This window comes from Vicugna pacos, chromosome 12, assembly GCF_048564905.1.
Source record: "Vicugna pacos chromosome 12, VicPac4, whole genome shotgun sequence".
Taxonomy (NCBI): Eukaryota; Metazoa; Chordata; class Mammalia; order Artiodactyla; family Camelidae; genus Vicugna; species Vicugna pacos.
Genome location: NC_132998.1, coordinates 4,969,103 through 4,980,077, shown reverse-complemented (window position 1 = coordinate 4,980,077; position 10,975 = coordinate 4,969,103). Strand labels below are relative to the sequence as shown.

Genomic DNA, 10,975 nt, shown 5'->3' with positions numbered 1-10,975 from the left:
AACCCGTCTGTTACCTCTACGTGCTGGCTACTCTCTCTTCAGTGACTTAATTTAGATTTTTCAACCTACACGACATCACAAGTGTCCACTCCACGGGAAGTTTTCATAAACTAACTTAAATGAAAATAATAAGAACTGCTGTTTACTCAGTGCTTGCGGCGTGCCTGGTGCCCTGCACAGCCATTCACTTCATCCTCACGGTGTCTGATTTTTCAGGGAAGGGGGCTGAGACCTGGCGGGTCTCCATCACCTCCCTGTGGTCCTAGTGCGGGAACGCAGCAGAGGGAAGATGTACGTTGTGGTCGGTGTGACTCTGGAGCCTAGTTCTCACTGTTGTCATTTGCATGCCATCCCATCCCTCCACGTGGTGGGGTTTTTAAATTAACGCTGACTTTTCTTATCTTTATGACAAGGTCCTAGGCTTTCTGACAGCGGGACCGTGTCTTACTCATCTGGGTTGAGCAGAGGCGTTGGTGTTGGTGTCAGAACATACGGCTCTGTCTGTGTGCCTTGTGTGAGCTCAGTGGGGGTCTGACCTGTCTGGAGAATGAGGGGGCCGTGACTCGTGAGGGGTGTGCATGAGCACGAGGGGCCACGAAGACTCTCGGGAAGGTTCTCGTGGTCTTGGGAAAGGAGGGCCGAGATGCTCAAGCTGGGGCTGGAAACAGTGACTGTGGGGAGACGTCTGAATGTGTCAGGGGTTCTGTTCCTCGGATTGGGTCCACTCAGCACCGCTCAGGGCTGGCCGTTTCCCTCTTAGCAGAAAGCTCTGAGGAGAGACAGTTATAACAAAGCAGAGATCTGTGTTACGTGAAGTCCCTGGGAAACACGAGGGTACGGGCAGCGGTGACGGTGAAGGTGGTGGATGCGGTGGTGACAGTGGCAGCCGCAGTCGTAGTCATAGGTGGCAGTGTTCCTCCCGCGTAAAATGGAATACCTTCCATTTCTAATCAGAATTAAATGTTTGTAAAGTTTTCATTTGTTTTCCTGGTGAAGGAACTGAGGCTCCGAGTAGTTGAACAAACGCTCTAAAATCTCACACGCATCCTCTGCAGGCGATTCCACGACCCCTGGCTGTTTGCCTCCTGCTTCTCTGATGCTGCTTGATGACTCGGGTGCAGGACACGTGGGGGTGAGGAGTGTTTCCTCCCTCCTCCCTAGAGGCTGGAGTGCAGGGGACCCCACTTCTTGTGGATGGCAGTGGGTGTCACAGCTCCACCCCGGCACCTGATCCATTTTTAATGTGTGTTGGGAACAACAGGGTTGCCTTCCTGTGGTTGTGAGTGGTCACGGGGAGGAGAAAGCTTCCGATGGCTAATAGCATGTGGCATTTGGATGCATGCATGGAACAGTCCCAGGAGCTGGCCTGAATTATGAGGGATTTGAAAAGAGCCAGCTTCCCAAATTTTGCTGATGGGATTAATCTTGAGAAAATATTGTCCTTCTGCATTATTGTAGGTTTGCATTGGTGGCCCTGGACTTAAAGGTGAATGCTCAGGAAAGAGTCTGTTGAACTGGATGGCACCAGAAGGACGATCTAGCTTTCATGATGTGACCAGAGAGCCCTGTCCATTAGGTGCAGAGCACAAATAGAAGCCACTGAGATATATTAAGTAGAGAGGAATTTAACACAGGCAGATAGGGGCTTGCAAATTTGTTGGAAGGGCCAAAGAAGTATGTTAGAGACTGGCCTCCGGGTCTAACTCTCAGAACCGTCTGGGACAGGCCTACTGTGGGGGCTTCTAGGAGCCGCATCCTCTGAGGCCACCCCAGGACCAGGTGGTACTGCTTCAGGTGCCCCTCGTGCCCAGGAAGCGTGGACATCACAGCTGAGATTGAGGGCTTGGGAAGCCGGGTCAGGAAGTGTTGCTTCCGTTACTACCTCCAGAATAGCTTCTCACCACCCAGCAAGCTTGAGGATGGGCACTGGACTGCCGCTGCCGAGATGCCTCATTCTCTGCACCCACGCTGGCCAGCGGGAGCAGGCACAGAGGCCAAAAGCTGGCCTCCACCTCGCTTCTCCCTTGCAACGCGTGTTCAGCTTGAACTGCAAGGAGCCTGGGAGATGTAGCTTGGAGTTTTCCAGTATCTCCAAACAGAAGGAGGCACAGGTGGGGGTCAGGGGAGCCAACTCACACTGTCCACACCCAAGAGCACTCAGCTTCTCAGGCCCGATCTCTTCCTCTAAAGATGAGGATAATCATCACAGTACCTATGACCAAACGTTGTTGTTGGGCTAAAGCAAGACAAGAAAAAAGGTCCATAATTTATAAAATATTAAATCAAATTTGGAAGCGCTTATTCAGCAGTGAGCGGAGAATTATGAATTCAGCAGATAGGTGTTCTGTTTCAGGAGTGGTTCTGGGCACAAGGGATGGATCACCAAACAAAACAAAGCCCCCTGCCCTGAGGAGCTTCGCTGCTCACAGGGAAAGAGGGTGACAAAGCTGAATGGTGTTAACAAGCCAATTATATCATCTCTTAGAAGGCTCAAGGGCATGACCTTGAGGGGGAAGAGCCCACTGCGGGGGAAGTGCCAGCAGTCAGGGAGGCCTCATGGGAAAGGTGGGATTTGAGAAAAGGCTCGAACAGGTGCGGTGGAGGGAGCCGAGTGAATGCTGAGAAATATGAGGGAGGAATCCTAGAATCCTGGTGAAGGTACTGGTGAGGCTGCAGACCTGGCATATTAAAAAAAGAAGGAAAAGAAAGCGTCAGCAGGGAGGTGACTGTGGCTGGAGAGGAGAGGACAAAGGGGCTGGGGCCAGAGGGGCCTTGGGGGCTGGGTGGCTCAGGGGCTCCGGAACCACTGGCAGGGCTTGAGCTCTGAGTGTGATGTGAAGCCCTCGGTGAGTCCCATGCAGAGGGAACGGGATCCTACTTACGTTGGGAAGGACCGTCCTGGCTGCTGAGTTGGGAACAGACACACACACATCCTTACCCCGTGATACATAATAACATAATCTTCAATGCATAATTTGTTACAGAGATACTAACTAAGAGCCTCTGATGTGTCAGACGCAGCACTGTGTGCTGAGTACTGTGGTCAGCAAGGTCAACGCCAGCTCCGCCAGGGAGCTTTAACCTGTGACAGGACGGCAGGGTCCTCAGGGTATAGGACAGAAGGTCTGGAGCCACGACAGGCTTTGACAGTGGAGTGGGGGCGGTGGGGGGGCTGCACTGGGAAGGTGCTACAGTGGCAAGTCTAACAGAGTTCCAGAGCTATAAGTATCCATGTATGTGTATATGCATGTATTGATGAACACAAGCTGTTACAGCAACCAGTTTTGAACAGTGTCGAATTTGAATAATAGCTCCACTGAACGAATCACTGCTGTTCAGTGGAATGAGCCGGAACGCGTGTGGACAGCTCGCATGGTGGTTGCCGGGCAATCAGGACAGAGGAGTCGCTGAAGAGTAGACGGGAACTACTTGGTGTGTTATCTGGTCGGGTGGCCCAGAGCGAGCAGTCCTCTGGCGTTACACACCTGCTGTTATTCAGGCTTACTCTGCGATTCCCTAATTGCATGATTTCTCCTCTTTTGGTAATCTTACCTGACAAGATTTTATCACTCACATTTACCCCGCCTAAGCCATTGAGGTAATTCTCATGTCTCAATATACAGACTTGTGTAACAGCAGACTCGTTAACACCCCCCGCCCCCAACCATTTTTGGAGCTGCTTCACAGATACGTCCTTTTATTCTCTTGTCTATAAAGATCTTTATTGTTTTAGTGACAAGAATAAAGGGCTTCATTAACTATTTTGTGTTTCAGATCTTAGTACCAAATCACCCTCTCCCCACAGACAATTTAGATCCTCTAGATAGAAATAGCTTTTTAGGTGTAAAGAAAATATTGGATGAATATAAGCTTTCACATATCAAATGGCTGGGGTTATGGGTGTTTGGAAATTTAATTTTCTTTCGCTCCATTTCCTTAAAGTGAGCTCCTCTGATTAGGTTACAAGAGGGCAAGCACAAGTTTTATTGTTGGGGGAGGTGTAAGAACTGGAGAGTGGATCACTCTGGGCTTAAATAAGTCAGTAAATACTTGGAGTTCTAAAGCATTGCTTCTTTACTGTACAGATTCTGTTGACACGTGCAAATTCTTATATAATCAGGGCTGGGATTAGGGTGGGGCCAGGGAGAGGTGCCTAGGGTGCAGAATTTCAGGAAGCATCACTCTCAGGGTGGTACAGATGGGGTGTCACTTCTGAAGGCTTCTGGTCACCCCTGTACCCGCAGTGCCTCCCTGAGTATCGCACACCCGAGGTGCCTTGCTTGCTTTCCCCTACTCTTGTCTTCTGATTGTCAACTAACCACGTGCCGAGGATGTAAAGCCTTCATACTTCTGTTCGTACTCCTCACTCCACACAAGGAAGGTCTCTGTTGGGTTCTCCAGCTTGCCCAGTAAATGTTTACATCTCTGTTTCCCTTTCAAGACTCTGCTCATGGGCATCCTCCTGAATGCTGGCTTCTCCATCTATGTCCCCACAGCGCCTGGCCCGGACACCTGCTTGTTTGCCCATCTCTCTTCAAAATTTCAAAGTCTTTGAGGGAAGGGGCGATGGCATGTTTGTGTTTGTGTCCCCAGCAGCCTAGCCCAGGGTTCTGTACATGGCAGGCCCTCTGTAACTGTTTAGTGAATGAATGAAAAAGGCCTGCGATCCAAAAGCGCTCTGTGTGGAGAAGCAGTCATTCTGAACTCAACCGCATTTAAAAGGCCGACCTCTTTCTGGATGCAAATGAATCCTAATTGTGTTCCACATAGGGACAATTTGCCATTACTGTCTGTTGACTGTGTAAGTGAAATAAAGTAAAAAAAAAAAAAAGATTTGTAGAAAAGAGATACCTAAAGTGTCAGGCACATTATTATCTACGGCTTAGCCAGCTGTCAGCTAATTACCTTAGCCACAGGTTCTAAAGCAAACACAGATGCAGCAGAAGTAATTACCACCAGAAAGCAAAAACACGTCCACCGCAGACTGGGAGGCAGATTTGGGTGGCTCTCTGTAAGGGAATGGAGACAGGCTGGAGAAACCCCGAGATGGAGTGGAGCGAGGAGGGACCCGGGAATCCTGGTGGGGCCCAGTTTAATGAAAGAGGAATTGTTTGATGGAAAAAGTGATGAGAGGGTCATAGTAGCTTCTTGCCCTTATCTGGGGGTCTGCCATGTTAAAGGGAGTTTAGAGTTGTTCTGGGTTATTACGGAGACCGCTACCAGCAGTTATAAAACATAAGCCAAACCAAACAACGAAGAAAGCAAAACATTTACTGAACATCAGTCTCTTATCTGCGAAGTTGCACATTTCTTATACTAGCCCCCGCCACTTTCGGCCCTAGAACCCTGCCTGTACAAATGAGGAGACCAGAGGTGAGGGGAGCTGCATTACTCGTCTGGGGCCGTGCAGGGGCCACATGGAGATGTAGGTGTTCTGTTGAACAGCCTGTGCTCCGTCCTGGGTGTTACTCTGGACATTAACCATCTGATGGGAAACAGAGCTCCCAGCCCACCCTTGCACTGGTGGAGTTCCTTACAGCTTACAGGGCCCTTCTGTACATGTTACAACAACAAGGCTCTGAAAACGGGTATAAAAGGGGACTAAACCCTACCACAGGACTGACTTATTCAGAGTCACATGGCCAGGTGTCAGTGAGCTGGGACTCTTGCTTTCAGTGATTTTCCAGCCCTGCGGGGGCACGTCCTAGCAGGGACTTGGATGGGGTGTTGGAGAGGTTGTTCCTGTACCCACAGGGAGGCTGGACTGGGTGGCAAGCTAACAATCCCAAGGCTGTGTGATCTTCAACTGCTTACACTTAACTCCTCTTCTTATAGCACCCATCACAGAAGAGTAAGAGAATAGAGGAAGGGTTATTTTAGTGAGGGAAGGCATGGCATAGTAGTGTTGAGTATCGATGGACCTTGAGATGGAGCAGTTGTACTCAGGCAGCAGCAGTGGGTCTATAGAAAGCACAGAGGGCACAGTCAGTGTAAATTCATATAAAACAGTAAACAGCTAGAATAAAATTTTTTTTTAAAATGTGAAAATTTTGTGGAAAATGATTCCTTGCAAAAGGGAATGTGAAACAGTTCTAGATGGAAGTGTATACTTTTCAATGAATTTTTAAACCATGAGTGTTTTATGGTGAAAGGAATATTATATAATATTAATAACCAGGGAACATCGTCAGTCAAAAAAATACAATCTTTATTTCAGAGCTCTTTCCTGTTGCATTTAATTTTTGCAAATAAAGTTTAGTAGAAATTTTTTTGTCATGTCTTGGCAAGAGGTTAGGTTTATTTGAAATGTAGATTTCAAATGAGCTAAAAGATGTCAGGAGGGAGATTGGCTATTCAAACAGCGTACCTCTGGGCAGCGCTGACCTTGAGATCAAAACAGTCCAGGTGAAGCCCACAAATTTATGGTCCAGAAATGCACCGATTGGTTACCCTGGAAGTGGCTGGGCTCTAGAGAACTGACGCATAACGACTGAAGATGTCAGACTAACGGGTATACGCCTTTACCATGACAGAAAAGAGCAGGACAGAACATTTATGTAAATCGTTAATGCATTCCTATCTTATTAAAAGGGTCAACCTAAGGATCAAAATTGCATTCAGAAGATTGCTTGGTCGGACTAAAGAAACAGATCGGGATGCTCTCAGTCATCATCGTTTGTAATTGCACATTTTGTTGTGTAATTACTTGCTTGGTATCTGCCTCTCTGTCTAGGTTATTTGATGTGCTACAGTCTACCCAGTGTCTGCACAGAGACTGGCATGTAGCAGGCATTCAGTAAACATTTGTCAGATGAATGGATGAGTGACTTTATTAAACAATGACAGCATGATGCAGTTACCCATACTGGGGACTGGAATTCTCTTTTGAGTGCTGGTCAACACCCTGGGCAACATAGGAGATGTACATTGACATGTATACTCTCTGGTTCCCTTTGTTTTAAACCACAATTGTCATTCCCTCATATGTAGCAAGTTATTATACAACTATTATTATGCCATTGAGTAAATTACAGGTGCTGTCACATCTTTTACTTCCCCGATCTCTGGGATCCCTGAGGGTCGGGGCTGTATGTTCATTATCCCCACATCCTGTCCCCTGGTGCTTAGCAACAGTGCCAGATGCACAATGAATATTTGTTGAGTGAGTAAATGATTACCGTACTGAGAACACAGCCTAGTGCACGGATAGAAAATAAGTGTGCTGCCACCGTAGCCTCTAACGTCGTGGCCGACATCTCTACTTAATCATGGGACTCCTTATCACTGCGTTTAGATGGGATCACAACCCTCCCTCCCCGCTAGAGCTCCAGGCAGCATGATTAATTTGCAGGAGCTGATGAGCTGAAATCTGTTTCCTATCCTTATCCTATTTTATTAGTTGGACCTGGGTGGCCATCCATTTAGGGATGTCACACTGGTTGTGATTCAATGATAAACACTTATATGCTATTTACTATCTGTTGTACTACATGTTGGGGATATGAAAGTGTATAATACAAGACCATGATCCCCCTTTTACAGAACTCCTTCTGCAGTGAGGAAGAAAGTTCCCCGAACATGAAATGATCATGTGGTGTGATATTTGCTATAATGGAAGCTCGTGTATGAGATATGGGAATGTAGGGAGGGTGAAATAGACTACCTCAGGCAAAGTGAGTGTGTGTGTGTGTGTGTGTGTGTGTGTATTTGGGGCAGGCACATGGGGAGATATTTCAAGGAAATACATGGAGAGGAAGTGGCAATTGATCTGGCTTTGAAAAATGAGATAAAACACATGAAGGAGATTATTTCCAAGGAATAAAGGCATAGTAAACATGAATTCATGATCTCTCTGTAACATGCACATTAGCACCATGGCATGTTTCTAGGATGATCCTGTTTGGACCAAATAAGTAGGTCCATCAATGTTAGAATTTCAGCCAATGGAGAAGATATTTGGGGTAGACTCCCTTCCTGATGTATGTGAGGTCAGACCACATAAACTCACCCGTGCAATCAGCTGGTCTGCCTGTGATTCCTGCTGGACTTAGCTTTATGGTGTTTGTATGTTAAGAGTGAGAAAGATCCTTTCTACGCACTATGGCAACCAATTAAACCAATTAAAAAACTCCAGTCCAATAAAATAAATAGTTCAGACAACCTGCTAGTTAAGATCAGGTGCATCAGAAACCCAGCCATCTCTGAAGGCTCCACTTTCCCCCTGTGGTTTTGGTGTTTTGAGGACCAAGGCTTATACATCTGGATCTGGTCCCCTCCAAACGCCCTGATCATGCCCCGATTGTGTCCACAATCCCCACTGTCCCAAAGTTCTTGGGTCAAGAAGAGTAACGGGTAAAGGTGAGGAGAGGAGGGGAGGCGAAAGGTGGCTTTTAGGATTAGGACAGCTTAATTAAATACCCAAGAAGTTCTGGAGGTCCCTTAGACTCAGTGGATCCAGAAGCCAACTCCTTTTCTTCCCAAACAAACCTGTTTCTCCTCCATCTCCTCTCGCCCCGCTCACTGCGTCTTCCACACTGGGAACCTCAGGAGTCCCCACGTCATTACCTTTTACTTCACAGCCACGTCTGTTAATCCTGTTAATCCCGTTAATTCTACTTCCAAAATGGACCCCAAATCTACCCTTTCTTTTCTACTTTTCTACTTCCCATTACTGTGTTACAGCCTTTTAAACCCCTCATCTTCTTCTTATTTTTGTTTTTATCTCATTTATCATCACCACAGCCCTCTCTTTGGTCTCCCCGCCCCTGGAAAACCTGAAGCACCACTGCCAGAATTATGATCCAATAAAGCTGTGATGTAGGACAGTCTATGGTGAAAGTTGCAGAGTTCTGATCCAGTAATGCCCAGTGAGTTACACGTACAGAGGGTCAAGTTCAAACTCCTCCACGACATAAATGGAGAGTAAGCTCCTTGGGGACAGAGCCTCTGCCTGTCCTGTTCACTTGGTGCAGTGCTCATGGTAGGTCCTCAATAAGTATTTTCAAAGGAATGGATGGGAACAAAGTTTTTCACAATCTAGTCTGAATATACCCACTTGGGATCCTTTCCCACCCACCACTCCCCACCATGGACGTTAAACTCTAGCTGTATCCAATTGTTCACCGTCCTTTGAACTTGTCATGTCCCCTTTACTGGATGTCCCTTCGTTTATTCTCCATCTAGAAAACTAGAACTCCTTTTTAAGAGACAGCACAAATCCCTAAATAAAGTAAATGATAAACCGACTGTACCCCAATTACCTGTTGGTTCTCTGTCCACACACACATATCCATTTAGTGAAATATTTACATGTTTGCTCCCCCCCCCACTTTTGACTCTGATTTTCTTCTTTCTACTTAATACTGTTTATAAGTATTTTGTGGAGGTGAAGACTTTAAGGAAGCTGGTTATCTGACAAGTTCTGGAAGAGACAAGTGGCCCAGCAGAGGCAAGTTTAGAGAAAATAATTAGAACAGATCCAATCATTGACGTGTCTGTGCAGTTCTAGAACTGAGCAAGTCTGAACAACTACCAAAAGGACTCCTCTGTATTAGCCACTAAATGGTAGTGAGTAGAGGGTTTGGACTCGCCCCCGACGTCGCCCTGGCTGTCTTTGCCATCCTCCTCACTCTGTATTTTCTAAGAGGAATTATCACTGTTAACACTCCTAACCCTGGGTTATCAGCAGTCCTCACTTACTTTGCTCTCCCTTTTTCTCTTTCTCAAATATTTGAAACAGAGCAGTCAACTGTCAATGATGAAAAATAAATACTGAATGCTAGATTAGGAAATGCAATGAACAAACACACACACAGGCGGTAAAGCCTTCCACCACTATATGCCAACTCTATTATAGACAATAGAACATGACAGGAAAAAAAACACTGCAAAAAACAGATTGCAGTGGGCATTTGGGAAACATTGAGATTCTAAAAGATGCGTAAATGTTCAGTCAAGTATGAGACAATGATGAACTCGGCCAAATGGGGGAGATTTGAGGAAACCCCAAGCTCTAGCTTCACTGGAACAGGGCAGTGACACTGCCTGTATATTTCTTCTCTGTCCACATGATGGTCAAAGAAAAAATACAGAGAGAGGAGACTCAATGATTTTGTGTCCCTGGAGCTAACGTGTCGAGGAATGCAATTAGAAGGCGTGAGAGTGCAGCGACCATGTCTCTTCTTGCTGCTTTCTGTTTCTATAACTCCCTGCATCCTGTCAACTGCTCCTGTATTTTTCTCTGCATCTGAACTTAGTGCCAGATAAGGCTCTTCTCAAAAGCAGAAAGTAAGATACTAGGAGGCAAAGACCATTGGGAGAAGAAAAGAAATACGATGCTGCATAATTTTACTGAGTGCTTCCTGTGTGTTAGCACTGGGCGAGGCATCAGAAGCATAAAAAACATACTGACGGAGATGCAGCTTTGTCTGGGAGACGAGTGATGTCGCTGGCATTATTGGAAGTGGATGTAAACAATACTGTGTTTTATTTTTAAGGAGCCACATTGTAAGTGCAGTTGAAATAGAGAAGGGAGGGGTTGGAGCTTGGTGGATGGGTAGGATAAAACCATCAGGAAAGAGTCATTAGACAAGTGTAAAAATGTAGACTTAAACAGAGTATAACAGATCAATTAAACGAACCTTAATGCAGAATGAATAGATGAGTTAAGAGAAGAAAAGATGTTTACATGAGTTGATCCCAAAAGAATAGTTTTCAAACTTGGAGAAATAATTATAATGTTTAATTATTTTTATAGTGGAGAGTTTATTTAGAAGAATTACTTTTGCTCTTAACATATCCTTGAGCTTTGTAAGTAAAAAAAAAAACAATACTAGCCATTTATATTTTCTAATAAAACTATAACACCAGAACTAAATAAAACAAAAAGGAATAAGATTAAAGTGGGCTTCAAAGTAACTTTCAAGCTTCTGCTATTGTAGCAGAGCAATTTGTTCACCAAAACATCAGAAAATAG

At 45.8% G+C, this 10,975-nt stretch overlaps 1 long non-coding RNA gene across 1 annotated transcript; it reads right to left on the bottom strand.

The window, feature by feature from the left end:
• Nucleotides 1-5,860: 5,860 nt before the first annotated feature.
• On the bottom strand, nucleotides 5,861-8,737 carry LOC140700385 (uncharacterized). Its single transcript, XR_012078780.1, has 2 exons — nucleotides 8,488-8,737; nucleotides 5,861-5,961 (listed from the first exon to the last, which is right to left on the bottom strand). It is a non-coding gene; the product is annotated as an uncharacterized lncRNA (long non-coding RNA).
• Between the last annotated feature and the right edge of the window lie 2,238 nt (nucleotides 8,738-10,975).